This window comes from Arvicola amphibius, chromosome 12, assembly GCF_903992535.2.
Source record: "Arvicola amphibius chromosome 12, mArvAmp1.2, whole genome shotgun sequence".
Classification (NCBI taxonomy): Eukaryota; Metazoa; Chordata; class Mammalia; order Rodentia; family Cricetidae; genus Arvicola; species Arvicola amphibius.
This window is the reverse complement of record NC_052058.2, coordinates 22,927,835-22,945,386: the sequence shown is the minus strand read 5'-3', so window position 1 is coordinate 22,945,386 and position 17,552 is coordinate 22,927,835.

The window sequence follows — 17,552 nt, the reverse complement described above, 5'->3', positions numbered from 1 at the left end:
TTTGACCTGGAACTCTCTATGTTAAACCAGGCTAGCCTCAGACTCACAGAGATTCACCTGCCTCTGCCTCCTTTGTACTGGAATCAAAGATGTGCCCAGCTCAAGATATTTTAATAAAGGATTTAATTTAAGTAGTAAGGTTAGGAGAAAGGAAGGTACTTAGGGAAAGAAAATACGATACACCTAAGATGTGCATATGGACTTCTCTAAAAGACACAGAAAAAGACACTCCGTCATGTTTAGTGTGTGCTCCTGGAAGGAAAGTCGCAGTTCGGTGTTTTAGAATTCCTCATGTAAACCAATTTGGTGACTCTCAGGTGACATCTCAAGAGGTGGCTGGTAAGTCCACCCACCCACCTACCCACCCACTCTTTTGCTAAGTGAGGCTCTAGGGTGGTTCTGGAGGTACCTTGTTCAGAATTATAATCAGATGAAACAAAACCAGAAGCCATTAGGATTAAACAGGAATTGTGGGCAGGTCCTTTCCTATAAACAAGATTTCTGTAGTAATGCGGAGAAAATCACAGACTTGAGGCCGGGAGGGAGGAAGGCCTTACATGACTGAAGGTTGCACTGGGATTCTTGGTCTTCCCTGGTGAGTGGCTTCTGGTCATGGGAGTTCTTTTCTCTTCTCATCATTCTTACATTTACCCTTCTTTCTAATCCCCCCCCCCCCCCGGGATGCAGAACGCACTAATTAAAACAAAGCGGTACTTCCATTTCCTTTTCTCTCTCTCTTATTTATTTTATTTGTTTTTTGTTTTGTTTTGTTTTTGTTTTGAGACAGGGTTTCTCTGTGTAGCTCTGGCTGTCCTGGAATTCACTCTGTAGACCAGGCTGGCCTTGAACTCACAGAGATCCACCTGCCTGCAGAGATTGAAGGCTTGCTCTGCTACCACCAGGCTCCCACTTCCTTTTCAAGAACTAAGTCTTCATGTCTTCATTTTCCTAACCGGCTCTCTGACTATTTTGCATCTGAGTAAAAGCAAGAATTCCATTTTATAGTAATTTTTACATGTTAGAGGTTTGCTTTGCTGACTGTCCGACATTGTCTAAAGCCCTTCATTTGGATTTTCAGGAAAGAAAGAATACCAATGTTAAGTTTTTTCAGCCCGACAAGCCTCTCCACCAATGCAATAATCCAAAACAGACCAAATCAAACCAAATTAGAAAAGAGGCCCAGGTTTAATGGATGCCAGTGCTCCTGGGTGGCCCCTTCAGAGAGGGGAAAGGTGGACCGGAACGACCACATGTTTGTTCTCTAAGGGGCAGTTTAAATAGTCCTGGGGGGGGGAGAGGGCTGGAGAGATGGCTCAGTGGTTAAGAGCATTGACTGTTCCTTCCAGAGGACCTGAGTTCAATTCCCAGCAACCACATGGTGGCTCACAACCATCTGTAATGAGATCTGGTGCCCTCTTCTGGCCTGCAGCCATACATGAAGGCAGAATGTTGTATACATAATAAATAGATAAAATTTCTTAAAATAAGCTGGGTGGTGGTGGCACACGCCTTTAATCCCAGCACTCGGGAGGCAGAGGTAGGCAGATCTCTGTGAGTTCGAGGCCAGCCTGGTCTACAGGAGCTAGTTCCAGGACAGGCTCCAAAGCTACAGAGAAACCCTGCCTTGAAAAAAAAATTTTTTTCTTAAAATAAATAAATAGCCCGTGGGAGTGGTCTTGACTCTCCCTGGGGAGGGGTTACCATTTGGCAGGCTTTCTCGGAGGTGGAGTTTGGACTGAGGCAATTCCCAGGGGAGGGGACTTTGAAATGGAGCTTTCCACCCAACATTCCAAAACAGATGCCAGGGGCTGGGGTGAAGCCCCCAACCAAACATTCCAGACTCTTTGGATAATGGGGGGGGGCAGGGAGCTGAGGTGATGCTTTTAACCAAACATTCCAGACTTTTTTGATAAGGATGTTAGGGGCTGAGGTGATACTTCCAACCAAACATTCCAGACTCTTTGGATAAAGGGGGCACCAGCTCAAGTCTGGCTACTTCCTGTGGGCATGGGTGACATGGGAGTGAGAGGGGAGAGCTGGATATTGGTGGGCTCATTCTCATTGAGAGGTGTGGTTGGAGAAGCATTTGGTTTACTGCCATCCTGGAGACCTCAGGCATATGTTTCTTGGGGGAGATGAGAAGGCAGGGGGCTAGAAGAAATATATAATTTGGCCCTATGACTGGAACTAGCCATGGAAAGGATCATTAACTGCTCGAAAGAATGGACTGAGACGTGCCCTTGTTGTACAGGTGAGACTTGGGTGAATAGCTGAGACACGAGAGCAGATACGCCCTTCAAAACCAGATTTTGGTTGGTTGGTGTCCTTTTGAGCTAGGAGAGTTGGTACCAATGGTGAAGTCCCAGGAGCTCGTGCAGGTGTTGGCATTGTCTGGAGGGCCCTTTGTAAGTTGGTCTTGGCCCAGACAGCAGGAGTGATCTGTAAAATATGCTTTAAAATGGGTAGGGTTAAAATAGGCTCTGGAGATTGTTAGTTTTTTGTTTTTTTTTTTTTTTTTTTTTACCAGATCTGATTTTTTTATGTAGCAGTAGAACTATTTTTAGGAACTTGCAGGTATCTGTGAGACAATTGGAACAGGAACATTTTAGAAGACAATTAAAGGAAATTAGGAACTCTGGATCTCTGAAGATACATCTGAGACCTCTTAATGCAGGGCTATGGAGCCTGTGAAAGAGGCACACCTGTCTGTATTTTTAGCAGGAAACTTAACAAATGAAGTAATGAGCTACCAGTACTTAAGTCATCAAAAGCCATTAGACAGATATAAGGGGGATAAATGAGTAGAAATGAGACAGCTTTTTAGCTACACAGGCAATCCCAAGGACACCAGCCTTAGAAGCAGTGCTTGCCATTAGCTGCTGAGTACAAGAGGCCCAAAGATTTTCCTGTGGGGGGAATGATTTAGTCTACCTGTCTTGTCAGGATGAGATCAATCCCCAGGTATAGCGTTCAGGAAGCTGATGAGGTAGAAGGCTGTTTTGGGGTTTGTTTGTTTTTTTTTTTTTTTTTTTTTTTTTTTTTTTTTTTTTTTTTTTGCTGTGTGGGTGACTTTGCCAAACCCAAAGGCAAGCCTCCAGGTGGAAGGTCTTTTGTAACCATACATTTTCTTGGAGGAGCTATAGGATGCTGCAGGAGCTGGCAAGTCTTTGAATTAGAAGTTCTTTTGTTAAATACCATACTCTCAGATCTGTAAAGGCACTTGAGAATTGGGTACCATTACCTGTTATATTTAAATTAATATATAAGTTAAATTTAGACATGTATTTTACCCAATTAGTTACAGCTTACCAATGCTAGTAAATGTAAAAAGATTAAAAGGAATATTTTAGTAAATTAAAGAATTTTGGAGGTGGAATGTCTCTTTGGTAGATCAAGCACATGTGGGTACTCTTACCAAAGATGGAGCTGAGGTCAAAATGGTGGTCACCCACATGTTTGTATCTTTTTAGAGCTGTTGTAATCTAGAGTCACAAATTTTACAGATCTTAAAACATGCACACATACACACAGAAATAAGACAAGCATACTATGGAAACAAATACATGTTCACATGTAGACATAAAATCATAGTGTGGTCACATTATTTTAACATACAGACATATAAAACCTTTTTTAGGAACCTGTGTCAGCTGGCCAACTTAAAAATCCTGGTGTACGTAGGTGGCAGTAGCCAGGGAAGCACACAGGTGATCCCATTAACGACCAGACTAGCAGACGCTGCAAGAGGGAACAGAAACATAAGGATGGAATACCTATACAGTTTTAGAGCGGAAGCACAGGGGGAAATGGATCCGTTGTATAGAGCAAACAGCAAGAGAAGGGGGAGGGGAGTACAGGGAAGGAGAGTGGGAGCGGGAGCGCAGCATCCAGAAACTATGGGTATATGGTACCTTGTTTGTTTTACGTTAGGCATTAGATAGCCCCAATTTAAAAGAATTTTTGTAAAAGGCAGCCCAAGGACGTTTGGAGATCAGGCCTCAAATTGCAAGTGTACATTTTCACACGTCTACACCAAGTCTTGGGACTCAGTGCCTACCACAATGTGTCCACTGTGATAAGACTCTTGAGTCAAAAAACAGAGGAGCATGAGAATTCCGTGGACAGCCATCTGTGTCCCACGGAATCCCACCCGAGTGAGAACTGCATCTCTGCTTTAGTGTGGGGGGGGGGGGTCAGCGTGGTGAATGGGCCCTGAGCCCCAGGGACATCGTGTACTTGAAAAAGAGGAACTCACCCAGACGAAGCGGACGTTAGCCTGGTGGAGCGCACTGGCGAGAAGGGCGTTCTTTTGTTTTTTTTTTTTTTTTTAACACGTAGTCCTGGGCCAGTGGTGAAAAACAGCCCCCCTCCCCCCCCGTGGGACCTCCAGATGTTAAGTTTTTTTTTTTTTTTCGGCCCAACAAGCTTTGTTGATGCAATAATCCAAATATCAACCCCAATTAGAACAAAAGGTCCAGGTTTAATGGACGCCAGCCCCTAACCAAACAATCACTTTCTACACTGTCTAGAAATTATCATTGCTGTCGGTAGTGTGGGGGTGGAGACAGGAGGCCCAGCTCTCTCATTCTGTCACCCACAGCACCCCAAAAGCTCGATTCATCTTTTAGATTCCTTGACTCTGGTCTAATAAAGGATTTGTGGCTTTGGCCCAGTCAACAATTTCAGGCGTAGTCAGTATGAAGCAGAGTCGGGGTCTAAGAAAGAAATTTTGACAGAGACTTTTAGCATGAGGATTAAGAGGAAGGGAGGAGGTGCCGAAGCCACAAGATACACTTGAAAGCATGAGCGCGGGTTGCCTGAGTGTTCTTCCTCATCTTCACAGTACTCGAACATTTGGGTGGATTTTGTAGTTACTATCTTAAAGATCTGCTAAGGAATCTAAACGAGATCTCCCGGAGGACAGATTCGGGGAGGCTGACAGGATCGCACTCGATAAAGGAAGAGTCTGGTTCACCTGAATACATGGTAGAAAGATATCTTTACTGTAAACAAAATTAACAGTCTTGGTTGAGAGTCTCAGAAACTGTCAAGGGAATGAGGTCCTGGGATCCAAGGTCATATGCATACAGTCCTTAAGCCTAGCTCACTGTTATTTTAAAATAACATATCATCTACATAAAGGGATGTTATTTTTTTTTTTTTTTTTTTTTTTTTTTGTTTGTTTTTCGAGACAGGGTTTCTCTGCAGCTGTAGAGCCTGTCCTGGAGCTAGCTCTTGTAGACCAGGCTGGTCTTGAACTCACAGAGATCCGCCTGCCTCTGCCTCCCGAGTGCTGGAAGGGATGTTATTTTTATGTTGACATCCTTCATAGCTAATGTTCATTGTACTGCAATTCCTGCTTCTCTGTTGACAGAGGTTTCAGACTTCTGGGTGAAGGGCTTCTTTCCTGTCATATGTCCCCTTAATTTTTCCTGTCTTTCTGCCCTAGCTCACCTGGAAGCCAAATCCAGAACTATAGACTAGACAGTCTAGTAAGAGCCAGACACATCTAACCTAATTACCTAACGTTATGAATGAGGAAACCGACTCAGGGAAGGGAAGTAGTTGATGCCCCATGAGACTGAAACCAAAACCTGGATTTCCTTCCTTCTAGATCCAAGTTCGTCTCACAAGTAAGCACTCCACCAGCAGTCTTCTGTTTTGAAACTTTAAAATTTTTGCTGTTTCAAAGAAATGGTAAATGCTTCAGGAGACTGGTTTCATTTAATTTAAACATTATATAGCTATAAACCAGCGTGGAATTTTCACACAGTACCCATAGATGCATACAGCCTTTCTTTTTTTTTTAATATACCACTTAAAAGGTAAAAACCAAGTTTTCAAAAAATTATCTATTAAAAAATTTTTAACCTTCCTTTTTATTTTACATGTATGGGTGTTTTGCTTGCATGTGTATATGTGCATCATGGGCATGCAGTGCCTGTGGAAGTCAGAAGGCATTGGATGCCCCAGAACTGAAGTTACAGATGGTTGTGAGCCACTGTGTGAGTGCTGGGAATCAAACTCAGGTCCTCTGGAAGAGCAACCAGTGCTCTTAGTAGCTAAACCATCTCTCCAGCCCCCTAAAACTAACGTTTAAAGAATTTATTTTATAGCATTTGGAGAGATGGACCAGCTCTTAAGAGCATATACTACTCTTTCAGAAAACCTAAGGTTGGTTCCCAAGACTCACATCTGGTGGCCCACAACTGCCTACAATTCCATCTTCAGGGGATCTGATGCCTCTGGCTTCTGAGGGCACCTGCACTCACATTCACAGACATACACACTCATCAAGCACACACATACACACATGATATAAACAATAATGGAAATAGATATATGAGGCTGGAGAGATGGTTCAGCAATTAGGAGCACTGGATGCTCTTCCAGAGGCCCTGAGCTCAATTCCCACATGGTGGCTCAAAACCATCTATAATAAGTACTGATGCCCTCTTCTGACATGCAGATATACATGCAGAATACTCATACATAAAATATAAGTAAATAAAAATATTTTTAAAAAATAAATAAATATACATTTTAAATCTTTAAAAAATTACTTAGCAATTTGAGTAGAGTGTAGCAAGTTTTTCTCTACACTGCCAGCTCCAAAATAATAATAGGGAGACTTCTTATTATTATGAAAGCTTGGCCTTTAGCTTATGTTTGTCTCAACTAGCTCTTAGAAATTAAATTAACCCATTTACATTAACTTATGTTCTGCCACGTGCCTTTCTTCCATCTTGCATCTCCTGTTTCCTCTCCAAGTCTGAGTGGTAACTCCACCTTTCTTTTCCCAGAGTCCTCTCTGTCCCTGGAAGTTCCACCTAACCTCTTCCTGCCTGTTCAGCTCTTTATTAAACCAATCACAGTGACACATCTTCGCACACACTGAGCCTACCTGAGAGACCACTTTATCGGGCCTTATGTGGGTATTCCAGCCTCCACGTCGGACACCATATGTAATTGGACTTTCCTTTGAACCACCCGTTCACAAATGACAACACAGAGACTTACTAACTATGAAAGCTTGGTGTATAGCTTAGGCTTGTTCCTAGCTAGCTCCTGAAACTTAAATTTACCCATTTGCATTGATCTACATCCTATCATGAAATATTACTCCTTTTCCGTCTTATACTTCTTGTTTCCCCTCTGTGTCCCCTGGAGTCTCCGCTGTACCTAGATTCCTCCTCCTCTTCCTCTCTCTTCCTGCCAATCCTGACTACACCTCCTGTCTAGTTCTTGACTGTTCAGCTTTTTATTACACCAATCACAGCATACACCTTCACACAGAGTCTAACTGTGCTCTAAAGCAGTGTAACATAAGGTAGGCTGGTTATAAGTCAGCCTAATAAATAGCATCATGATTTGGAAAGTTTTCATATGCCAACATGCTATTTGAATACCCACAGGCAAAGTAAACAAGCTACGGTTTAAGGTCACACCACAATATGTATTTAAATTCCATGCCATTTTCTCCTCTTACTTACAGTGAATGAAGGTCATCTTGGCCAGTATATTAAGACCTGTAACCAGAGGGGCCTCTTAGCAAACACAGAGAGCACTTCCTCATTTGACAGATGTAAACAATGAAATCTGGTCAGACTCAACTTTTCACCTGGGTTGAACAGCCAGATCTAGAGTTCCTGGCCTCTAGGTCAGGATTCTCTCTACTTCACTAACTGCCCCTCCTCCCTAGTCATCATTAGTTCCCTCCCAAAACAGAGCTTTGCCAAGGGGTCATGGCTCATGCCTGGGATTTAGCACTGAACAGGCTAAAATCCGAAGATCTCTATGAGCTCAAGGCCAACTGGGCTACAGAGTGAGACCCTGTTTAAAAAAAATCAGAGAGTTTCTTATCCTTTGAGAAGATTCTCAGGGAATGTCTATATATCCCATGGGTTCTTTCAGCTGTGGCAACAGCCCAGACTTAAGAGCTGTTTGAGCTCTCAGGAGATGTAATTTAAACTGAAGACATCTGAATTGGGTGAGGACGTGTGACTTCATAAAGGTCGTGTGAACAAACTAGAAAGATAGTTTTTTTCTGGAGCTTTTACTCTTAGAACTCTGAGCTACGGTGTAAGAAGTTCAATCAACACACAGAGATGGCACAAGTGGGTTCTCCAGTTGATGTTCACAGCTGAGCTCAGACTTCAGGCTTTCCTGGTCTGGATGAATCCTCAACATCTCCAACTATTCGAGTCTTCTGAAAGAATGCACCAGACATTGGGCAGTCTGAATTATTGTTCAACAGAATCCCTGAGATCAACAGTAAAAAACAATGTCTGGTGGCTTGTTTTCAAAGGTGCCTTGCCAGGGAGGTGGCGCACACCTCTAATCCCAGCACTCAGGCGACAGAGGCAGGCGGGTCTCTGTGAGTTCGAGGCGAGTCTGGTCTATGAAGCAAGTTCCAGGACAGTCAGAGCTACACAGTGAAACCATGTCTTGAAAAACCAACAACAAAAATTATCTCAAAGGTGCCGCAAACCAGCTTAGGTCCAACTACAAATGGATAGAAATCACTAGACTTCTGCTGATGTCTATACCACACCACCCTTGACCCAAAATCTTCCAGGCTCTTCAAACCATAAGTATGGAATAGAAAATTATCAACAGCCAAGCTTTCCTTCAGGGTCATGCACCTTATAAGCTTTAAAAGAAGCAGGATTTAAAACAGAGAGATGGACCTCCACAAGGCTTGGGTTGAGAAAAAGACAAATATAAGTTCTCGGGGAGAGCTTAGACCTGGATGATGTGTAAGATTTTAGTCTCTGGTTATACACAGTGACTGCTTTTGCGGCTGACTCCCCAGTGCTCAGACGATGAAGTAAGGATCTTTGTTTCTCACATTGAAGTTATTGCTCTGTTAAGACACTAAGTCTCAGAGTGGTTCATTACAAACCGCTCTGCTCTTCCAGAGGACCACAGTTCAGTTCCCAGCACCTACACGGGGTGGCTCACAATCACCTGTAACTCCAGCTCAGTGCAACCTTCTGGTCTCCACAGGCACCTGCACTCATGTGCACATACCCCTCCCCACTAAACACATAATTTTTTAGGTCTTTAAATAGTAAATTATTGGAATTCTAGGCCTGGCCTATTGCTACATTCCACTGCCATTCAAGGTAGTCAGAGAGGCTTTGAATTGCCATGTTAGTCCTGGGGCTTGAACCCAGTTCCCCTGATAGAACAGCCAGTGCTCTTAACCATTGACCCATCTCTCCAGCCTCCTGAATTCCTTCTTATACTGATCATGTTCTAGTAGGACCCATCTTAATGACTTTGCTTTGATTTAATGACTAGCCACTTTAAAGCCCTATCCCTGGTACAAGAGGCTCAACACATCAACTTTTATATATGGCTTTGGGGTAGATACACTTTAGCCCATAACACTGCCTCAAAATGGAGCAAAGAAGGACCTGACCCCTTTAGTTTCTGTGGTAGAAAGCAGTAGCCGCTTTTTAACACTGAGCAGCGGGACTTCCCCAGAAGAGAATGAAATGTTCACAGGAAGAGGGGCAAAGAGATCTGCACAGCCAGGACAAATGTCCTGAATTCATTCCTGATGGAGATCCTAAAAGGGAGTAGGAACTAAAAGGTCCCTCCTCTTCTTAATTTTCAGTCGAAACTATCAAGCTTCTGTCCTTGAACTCTGACTGACATTGGGCCATTGCTAGTTCCTCAGTCATAACACTGATGGAATCCCATGTGCCCTTTCCAATTTTATGGACCACTCACTTATTAATGACCTTCCTACTTTCTCTTTTTGGACATCTTCTGCCCAAACTCCAAATGTTAGCTGTTCTTTCTTTTTATAGGATGTGGAAATTTGTGCTAAGTTTCTCTCTTTGGGTGCCTCTCTCTCCTTCTCAACCCCACCTTCTTTTCCCTCACTGCCCTCCTCTTCTCTCCCCAGATACTCTTTATAGTTGGGTATAGGGATGCTGTAGATCTTACTCATACTCTATTGTGAGTCCTTCTCCCTATAATGCCGGGAGGCTAACATGCTAGCAAGTACTCTGCAACTGAGCTACATGTTATCTTCCTAGGATTTCTGCAGGGGTCAGCGTGGATCTTCTTAAATTAGAGGGGAAAGAGTGTGCATATGCATGGTATCTTGGGAAAGAACCCAAACTCTCATCTAAAGTTTAGAACATCAAACATGTGTGCCTCCTAAACTGTATCGTCAATCCTAATCTGCCTTCTGCAGTTCAGGGCTTCACGTTGCACTGAATCCTTCTCGTCTTCCCCTGAAATCGCCACAACTGCCTTCCACTCAGCAACAACAGAAGCTGAGAACACGATCCCCCTTCGCAAAGCTTCCTGCTCCTCTTGCATCTCTCGTGTCCATGGAAGACACTACTACCCTTCTAATCAGGAAGAAGGAAAGAGTTGAGCCTCACCTAGGACCTCCCTCTCCATCACCTCCTACAAACGACAGGCACTCAAGTCTTGTCAAGACTACCTTCTTGGCACCTCTCTTATGTTCTACAAATGCATATTTTAGGACAGAAAGATCTTTTGTGTTTTTGTTTGCTTTGTTCGTTCATTGAGACAGGGTCTCTCTAGGTAGCTCTGTCCATTCTGTAACTCACTATGTAGACCAGGCTGGTCTTGAACCCACAGAGATCTGCATGCCTCTGCCTTCCAAGTGCTGGGACTAAAGACTTGCCACCATGAGTGGCAAAACAGAAGACCTTTACAATATGAAGCCTAAATTTCAACTAAATAATTGTCATAATCTGACTTTTCCCTGTTCTTAATCTCTCTGCCCTGTCGCTCACTTTTCAGGCAATTAGAGTGCTTTTTAAATATGACAATGTTTTTTATTTTTAAAAATGTATTTAGCTAGGGGGCTGGAGAGATGAGTCAATGGTTAAGAGCACGGCTGCTCCAGAAGAAAACCTGGGTTCAGCTCCCAGTACCCACCTGGCAGCTCATAACCATCTCTAGCTCTGGTTCTAAGGGATTCCTGACCTCTATTGGCATTACACAGAGAGAGAGCAAAGATAAACCTGCAAACAAAACACCTATACACATAAAAATAAAAAAAATAAAAAACAATTTTCTGTAGTCTGGCTTTCTTTTGGGACTTCCAGCCCAAGAATAATAACACAGAGACTTATTATTAATTATGAAAGCTTGGATTTTAGCTTAGGCTTGTTCCCAACTAGCTCTTACAACTTAACCTGTTTCTATTTATCTACGTTCTGCCACTCCTCCATTCTGTAAGTCCGACTCCCTCCACATCTCACTAGCATCTCACATGCCCCTAGATTCATGCTGAGTTCCTCTCTCTGCCAGGAAGTCCCACCTAACCTCTCCTGCCTACCTATTAAGTGAGTCCCTACTAGGTGCCAGTCCCTGAGCTGAATATTGGGAATGAAGTCATTAAACAAGATGAGTAAACCCCACTCCCTCCAAGGCCTTGCAGTCCACGATGAGATGAGTCACATTGAAACACAGACCTAAAAGAGTTTCCGAGGCCAGCTGTGTTGCAATGGTTGCGGTTTAAATGTGAAATGTCACCAACAAGCCCTTGGCCCCTAGCTGGTGGCACAACCTTTAGGAAGTGACATCTATCCACCTGAAGAAACTGGCTCACTGTGGGGAGGTTTATAGCCTCACCCTGCTTCTAGGCCCTCTGTCTCTGCCCTCTTCTCTGCCAAGCCATGAGTAGATCGAGTCCCAATTGCTGCTCCCATGGCCACGGTGCTGCTGCAGATGTACATTCTCCACCATGTTGGACTGTGTCTTATGTAAACCATACACCAAAACAAACCCTTCAGTCATAGTAAAGAGAAAAAAATGACAAATACCACGGAATCTAGAAAACTAAGGAAATCCTCAACTGCCCATCTTCTTCCTCTAACCAACAGGTATGGCTCCAGATACCAAAGCAACAACTCTGTCTGAATTGTCCCATTTAAACTCCACAACTCCCTGGCCTTAGTGCTATTATTACTAGTCCCACTTTACGACCAAGACTGAGTCCTATACAGGTTAAGTAACTGGTTGAAGTTGAGATTTGACCCAGGCTCATTTGAGAGCAGACGGATGTCACATGAACAAAAAGTCTAGGCTTCTTCTTCATCTGTTGTGGTCCAACTAGCACATGCTCTTCTATGTAGACCCTTCATCTAAATGGATCAGTCATCACCTTCTCTGTGCATGTGTAGTGCATCCAAAGCACCCTTGCTATCCTCAGAGCACTTGAGATTCTTGCCTGGTGGTGGTGCCTCTCCAGGAATCTGTAAGTGTTGTGGAATTGCAGCTGATTGACTTTTGTAATCTCAGTAATTCGTGCTGTTCTTTAAATCCCAGTACTGAATGTTAGTGTTTAGGCATCTGGACCGGCCTGCCCTTGGTCCTTACAGGAAGCGTCCTCAGCTGCTGTCACTGAAAGCACCCCCGATGCACACTCGCTACATTCCTGCTGTGGGACATTGTTCTTATACACTGTAAAGATTTGTTACTTATATTAGTTTAATAAAATGCTGATTGGCCAGTAACCAGACAGGAAGTATGGGTGGGGTGGACATACTAAGAGAATTCTGGGACAAGGAAAGGCAGAGAGTCACTCACAGGCAAGACACTGAGAAGCAAGATGAGAATGCCTTCTGAGAAAAGGCACATGACTAAACATAGAAAAGAATTATGGGTTAATTTAAGTTTTAAGAGCTGGCTAACAATAAGCCTGTGCTAATAGGTCAAACAGTTTATAATTAATATAAGCCTCTGTGTGTCTATTTGGGACTAGACAGCTGTGGATGGAACCAGGCAGGTCAGAAACTTCCATCTACACATTCCCTTTTAAAAGGTGCCCACCTGCCATCTCTTTTCTTTTTTTCTCTCTCTCTCTCCCCACCTTCTCCCTTTCTCTTCTGTCACTCTTGTCCCCAGGGACAAGAACAAGTCTCTGCCCCTTCTATGCCTCTTCTCACTTCTCTTCCAATAAACCTCCTATGTGAGCCTTGTGGCATAGTGTGACTTCTCTTTGTGGATTTATTTTAAGGTACAACATTGGTTCCCTGACCAGGAAAGGCTCTCCTGGCACTTCCTCCTGCCCGCCGGCAGTCTAAAGTGTGCTAGGACCCTGGAACCAGTCCTCTCATATGACAGCCTCACTTCTCCAACTAATGGATCACTGGGCCCCTCCATCCGACACCAACATGATTGGTGAGTCCCCTCTTCTCCACCTCTGACCATTTCCCACAAGTGAAGACTCATCTCGGGCATGGTTTCTCACCTTTAGGCCTTGTTAAGCCCTGGTACCAGACAACCATGGCTCTGTCATGGCTCTCTTGGGTAGAGAGTCCTTGGCCCCTGCTCTGTGTTTGACAAATCACTGAGGCAGCCTGTGCCTTCTTGAAATCAACCGTCTCTGAATACCTAGGATGCTAGAATTACAGACCCTCGCTTAGCTGCCTCACTCATGGGAATGTTTACATCATCTATTCCTCCAACGTTTGCATTCAGAGCTCGATTTAAGGGCTTCTGAACTCCACCACCTTTGCAGTCAGATCTGTTCCCCTTTGATGCTGCTTTCTGATCTGCTCTCTTCCGCCTGCAACAAACCTGCTTTCTCATTCGCTGTTATCTTTGTCTTTTTTTCGATACCAATAAAGGGGTCTCTGGCAGGGTTTCCACCTCTGACTCTTTCCCTAGATGTGAAGCCGCATTTCTCAAGCACAGTCCTCTCCTCACTTTCTTGCTTTTCTCGAAGTTCTGGTACCAGGCGACTGTGTCTCTCTCGGGCTCAGAGCCCTTGGCCCCTGTTCTTGCATGATAACATGCTGAAACAGCTTGTGCCCACACAGTCTGATCCTCCCTGGATTCCTGGGATGCTAGGAACTGCAGACCCTTGGGTCTTCTCTGTTCACTCATGGGAACTGTATCATGTCTTTCCTCCCTACTCTCGTTGGGATGTCTTTTGGAGACCCACTGACCACTCTTTTCAAATCAACTCTGGCCTCAGTATTCCTTGAAAGAATTCTCTACTTTCTTTCTTTTTCTGTCTCCTCTCCCTCTCTAAATGTCCTGTGCATTTGCTGCAATGTGCAGGTCAGATGGAGAAGCCAGCTTCCTCTTGCTTGGCACACACCGGTTCTCCCTTTCTTTCTAGTTACTCAGCTCCTGTTTCCATTTGGACCTGGTGATCCATCCCCTGTCACATTTCCTGGCCTTCTCAGGAGACAGCCTTACTCTTTTGGTACAAATTTGTTCTGTTTCACATTTGACTATTGACTGCCCTCAGTTACCAACCACCTGTGTGTCCTGGTGAATCAGCTAGAAAGAGGGTGCCCAGGAGCCGCTGCAGTGGTGGGAAAGGAGCAGGTGCTTTAAGTTCTTGTGAGCTCCAGGGAGTCGACTTGCACCCACCTCCAACGGCATCTTGCCAGCGTTTGACGGTTCTACAGAGCCTGGACAGTGAACCGAAACAGCCAGATACCCCAGGTAGTGGCCAGCCCCCCAGTTTTCTCAGGACCCCCAAAGATTGTGATGCCCCCTGATCAGCATGAAGCAGTCTGGAGAACGCGGCATCCTCATCCCCACCTCACCCGCTACACCTTTCTAACTCCTTACCTTTTTATAATAAACAAAAGGGAGGAATGTTAGTGTTTAGGCATCTGTACTTGTCTGCCCTTGAGGTCCTGAGAAGATGCACCCTCTCTGCAGCCACTAAGAGCACCCCCTGTGCACATTCGCTACATTTCCTTTCAAAAGGTGGGCCTGCTCATCCTCCCTCTCTTTCTCTTTTACTCTCTCTCTCTCTCTCTCTCTCTCTCTCTCTCTCTCTCTCTCTCTCTCTCTCTCTCTCTGTCTCTCTCTCTCTCCCTCCCTCCCTCCCTCCTCTTTTTCTCTTCTGCCACTCTTGTCTCCAAGAACTGGTCTCTGCCCCCCTCTGTCCCCTCCTCTACCCTTCTCTCCCTTCTTTCAATAAACCTCCCATGAGAGCCTTGTTGCATGGTGTGACTTCTCGCCACAGGGTTTTTTAAATTATATCCCTGAAGGAAAAAAAGGGAGAAGGAGGAAAAGAATGTGGCGGGGGAGAGGAAGGAGAGAAAACTGAAGGTGAAGCTAATCACGTGTTCACAGATTCTGTATAAGACATCCCAAGTGCATCACGCTTCTCTGTAAGACTTTAACCATACCCCACACTGTAAAATGAATCCAGCAACAGCCCCAATGATGTTCCATTTAAGGACTCAACAAGAACTCATAAAATCCCTCTGGATGCTGCTTGCCTGTGATGGTTTGATTGAGTATGGTACCTATAGGCTCACATATTCGAATACCTAAGCCCCAGTTGGTAGACCTGTTTAGGAAGGATTGGGGATGTGGCCTTGTTGGAGGAGGTGTGTCACTGGCTGTAGGCTTTGAGGTTTCAAAAGTCCATGCCATTGCCAGTGTTTTCCCCTGCCTCCTCCCCACAGATAATGATGTAAACTCTCAGCTGCTTCTCCAGCACCATGCCAACCTGCTGCCAATTATGCCATCAGGTCATAGACTTACCCAATGAAACTCCAAGCTCCAATATTCTTTCTTCTATAAGTTGCCTTGCTCATGGTGGTATCTTATCACAGCAATAAAAAAGAACTAAGATATGATCCATCTTGGGCCCCTTTCTCTTCTCCTGTGTGCCTTCTCCTCTCTTTCCTATCTAGCTTACGCCCTTGCTACTAACAACTTCTTCCTTCATTTGAGGACCATGGAGAAAAGATGAGTCAGAGACAAAACCGAAAGTCAAAGAAGGAAAAGTAAAGTGGACCCTTATGTCACAAGTCAAACAGCAGCAAGCCACCAAGAAACTGCAGAAAGAGCCTGGGAATGCACACCCTTTACCTTAGAGACTGCCCACAGGCTGACCAACATCTTTTTTTCTTCTTCCCGTTTTAGGTTTTCTAGACAGGTATCAAAGCACTATAGCAAAGAGCTTGAAGTTTCCAGACCCTCAGCTGTATTATACACAATGTGAATTTATTAAGCAGCATTCTAACGACTGTCTGGATCATGCCTATTGTCCACCTTCATTAGACATCTAAACGATGGGCCAGTTAGGGAGGGGCTTCAGCGAGATCACGAGTAGGACTGGATGGCAATGGGCAACAATCAACAAGCTCTATCCACAAGCAAAAACCTGAGAAGTGATTGCTCTATGGTTCTGGAGTAGAGAGGGCCTTAGCCCAAAGCAGGGGTCAGCAGGCCCCCCTTAGCAGCCCCTACTCCACTCAACCCTTGCTAACCCTCACTTGCCCTGCTTGAATTGCTCCCCTAAGTCAGGTGATTGCTGCCTAGAGTCCTAGGAACCCCCTGGGGGAACTGCCCTACCAAACAGTGCCATTTGATTTCTTTTAGTCTGGGGGTTGAGTTGGTGTGATTGTCAAACACTTAGCTTTGCTAAGAAGGGGGTGAGGGAGAACGATGTGTGACTATTGCTAGGGAGGAGGTGGGAATCAGAAGATGTTAACCAATCTTACCACTTCCTGTTCCTCCCTCCATGTTTTCTGTTGAGGAGCCTGGCACTCTGGCCTTGTGACCTATAAACCAGCCCAAACCCAGAGAATGGTTAAAGATATAGTGACCCTGAGCTACTGTGGTAAGCACAGCCACAGCCACATTAGAGCAAACATAGAACGCCTAACCCAGCTGTCTGTTTAACGGTAGCCATGAGCTGAGCAACCTCCTCTGCTACATGTTCCTGCCGTCACAGTGTCCTGCCTCCCCACAGGTTTGGCACACGGCACCAAGCGGTCGTGGACTGGAACCTCTGGTCCCCTTTCAAGCTCAATAGAAAAAGATAATGCCCTGAGAGTGGTGTCAAAAAAGATGGTGGCATATCAAATAGGGGAGCCCCCCACTTCCTTCAGTCCTTACTGCATACTTTACCGTGACAGCAGCAACAAGGTTTGGGGTTCAGCGCCAGTAGCTGCTGTTTCATCCCCAAACCAGTGGCCAAGCCCTCAAAGCTCATGCCTTCACCTTGGTTTTTCCATAAGAGAAGAATGTATGCTTGGGATTCTGGCCGATTTCTTTCTACAACCAGTGGAACCATACAGGGGAAAACCACCTCTAAGGAGCTCTTGTCCTCTCCTGGCGTGCCCACTTCTCTGTGAGTCTCCCAGCCTACCACCATTTTCTCTTTCCAGAGCACTCCTTCCTGTGTGATTTTCTTCAAAAACACAAAACAACAACAATAACAACAACACAATGATCATTTAGTGTTCAGATTCACACTAAGAAGCTGGTAACTCCTTCAGATTATATATCCCAGGGGTGGACATTTTGAAAGAAAATGTAGGTTGAGATAATATTGAAAAGGGTTACTAGTGAATTGAAAAGTTTAAATTACTATTTTAAATATAAACACACATGTACACACACACACACACACACACACACACACACACACACAGTCAGACCCTGGTCTGTTTGTGGACCAGGCAGGAGAGAGCCAAGGGACCCCGGGACATGACCCTTGCTGTGAAGGCCATCACCAGGTCATGCTGTCCCATTCTTGGCCCTGGGTGCCCTGAGACTGCCAAAAG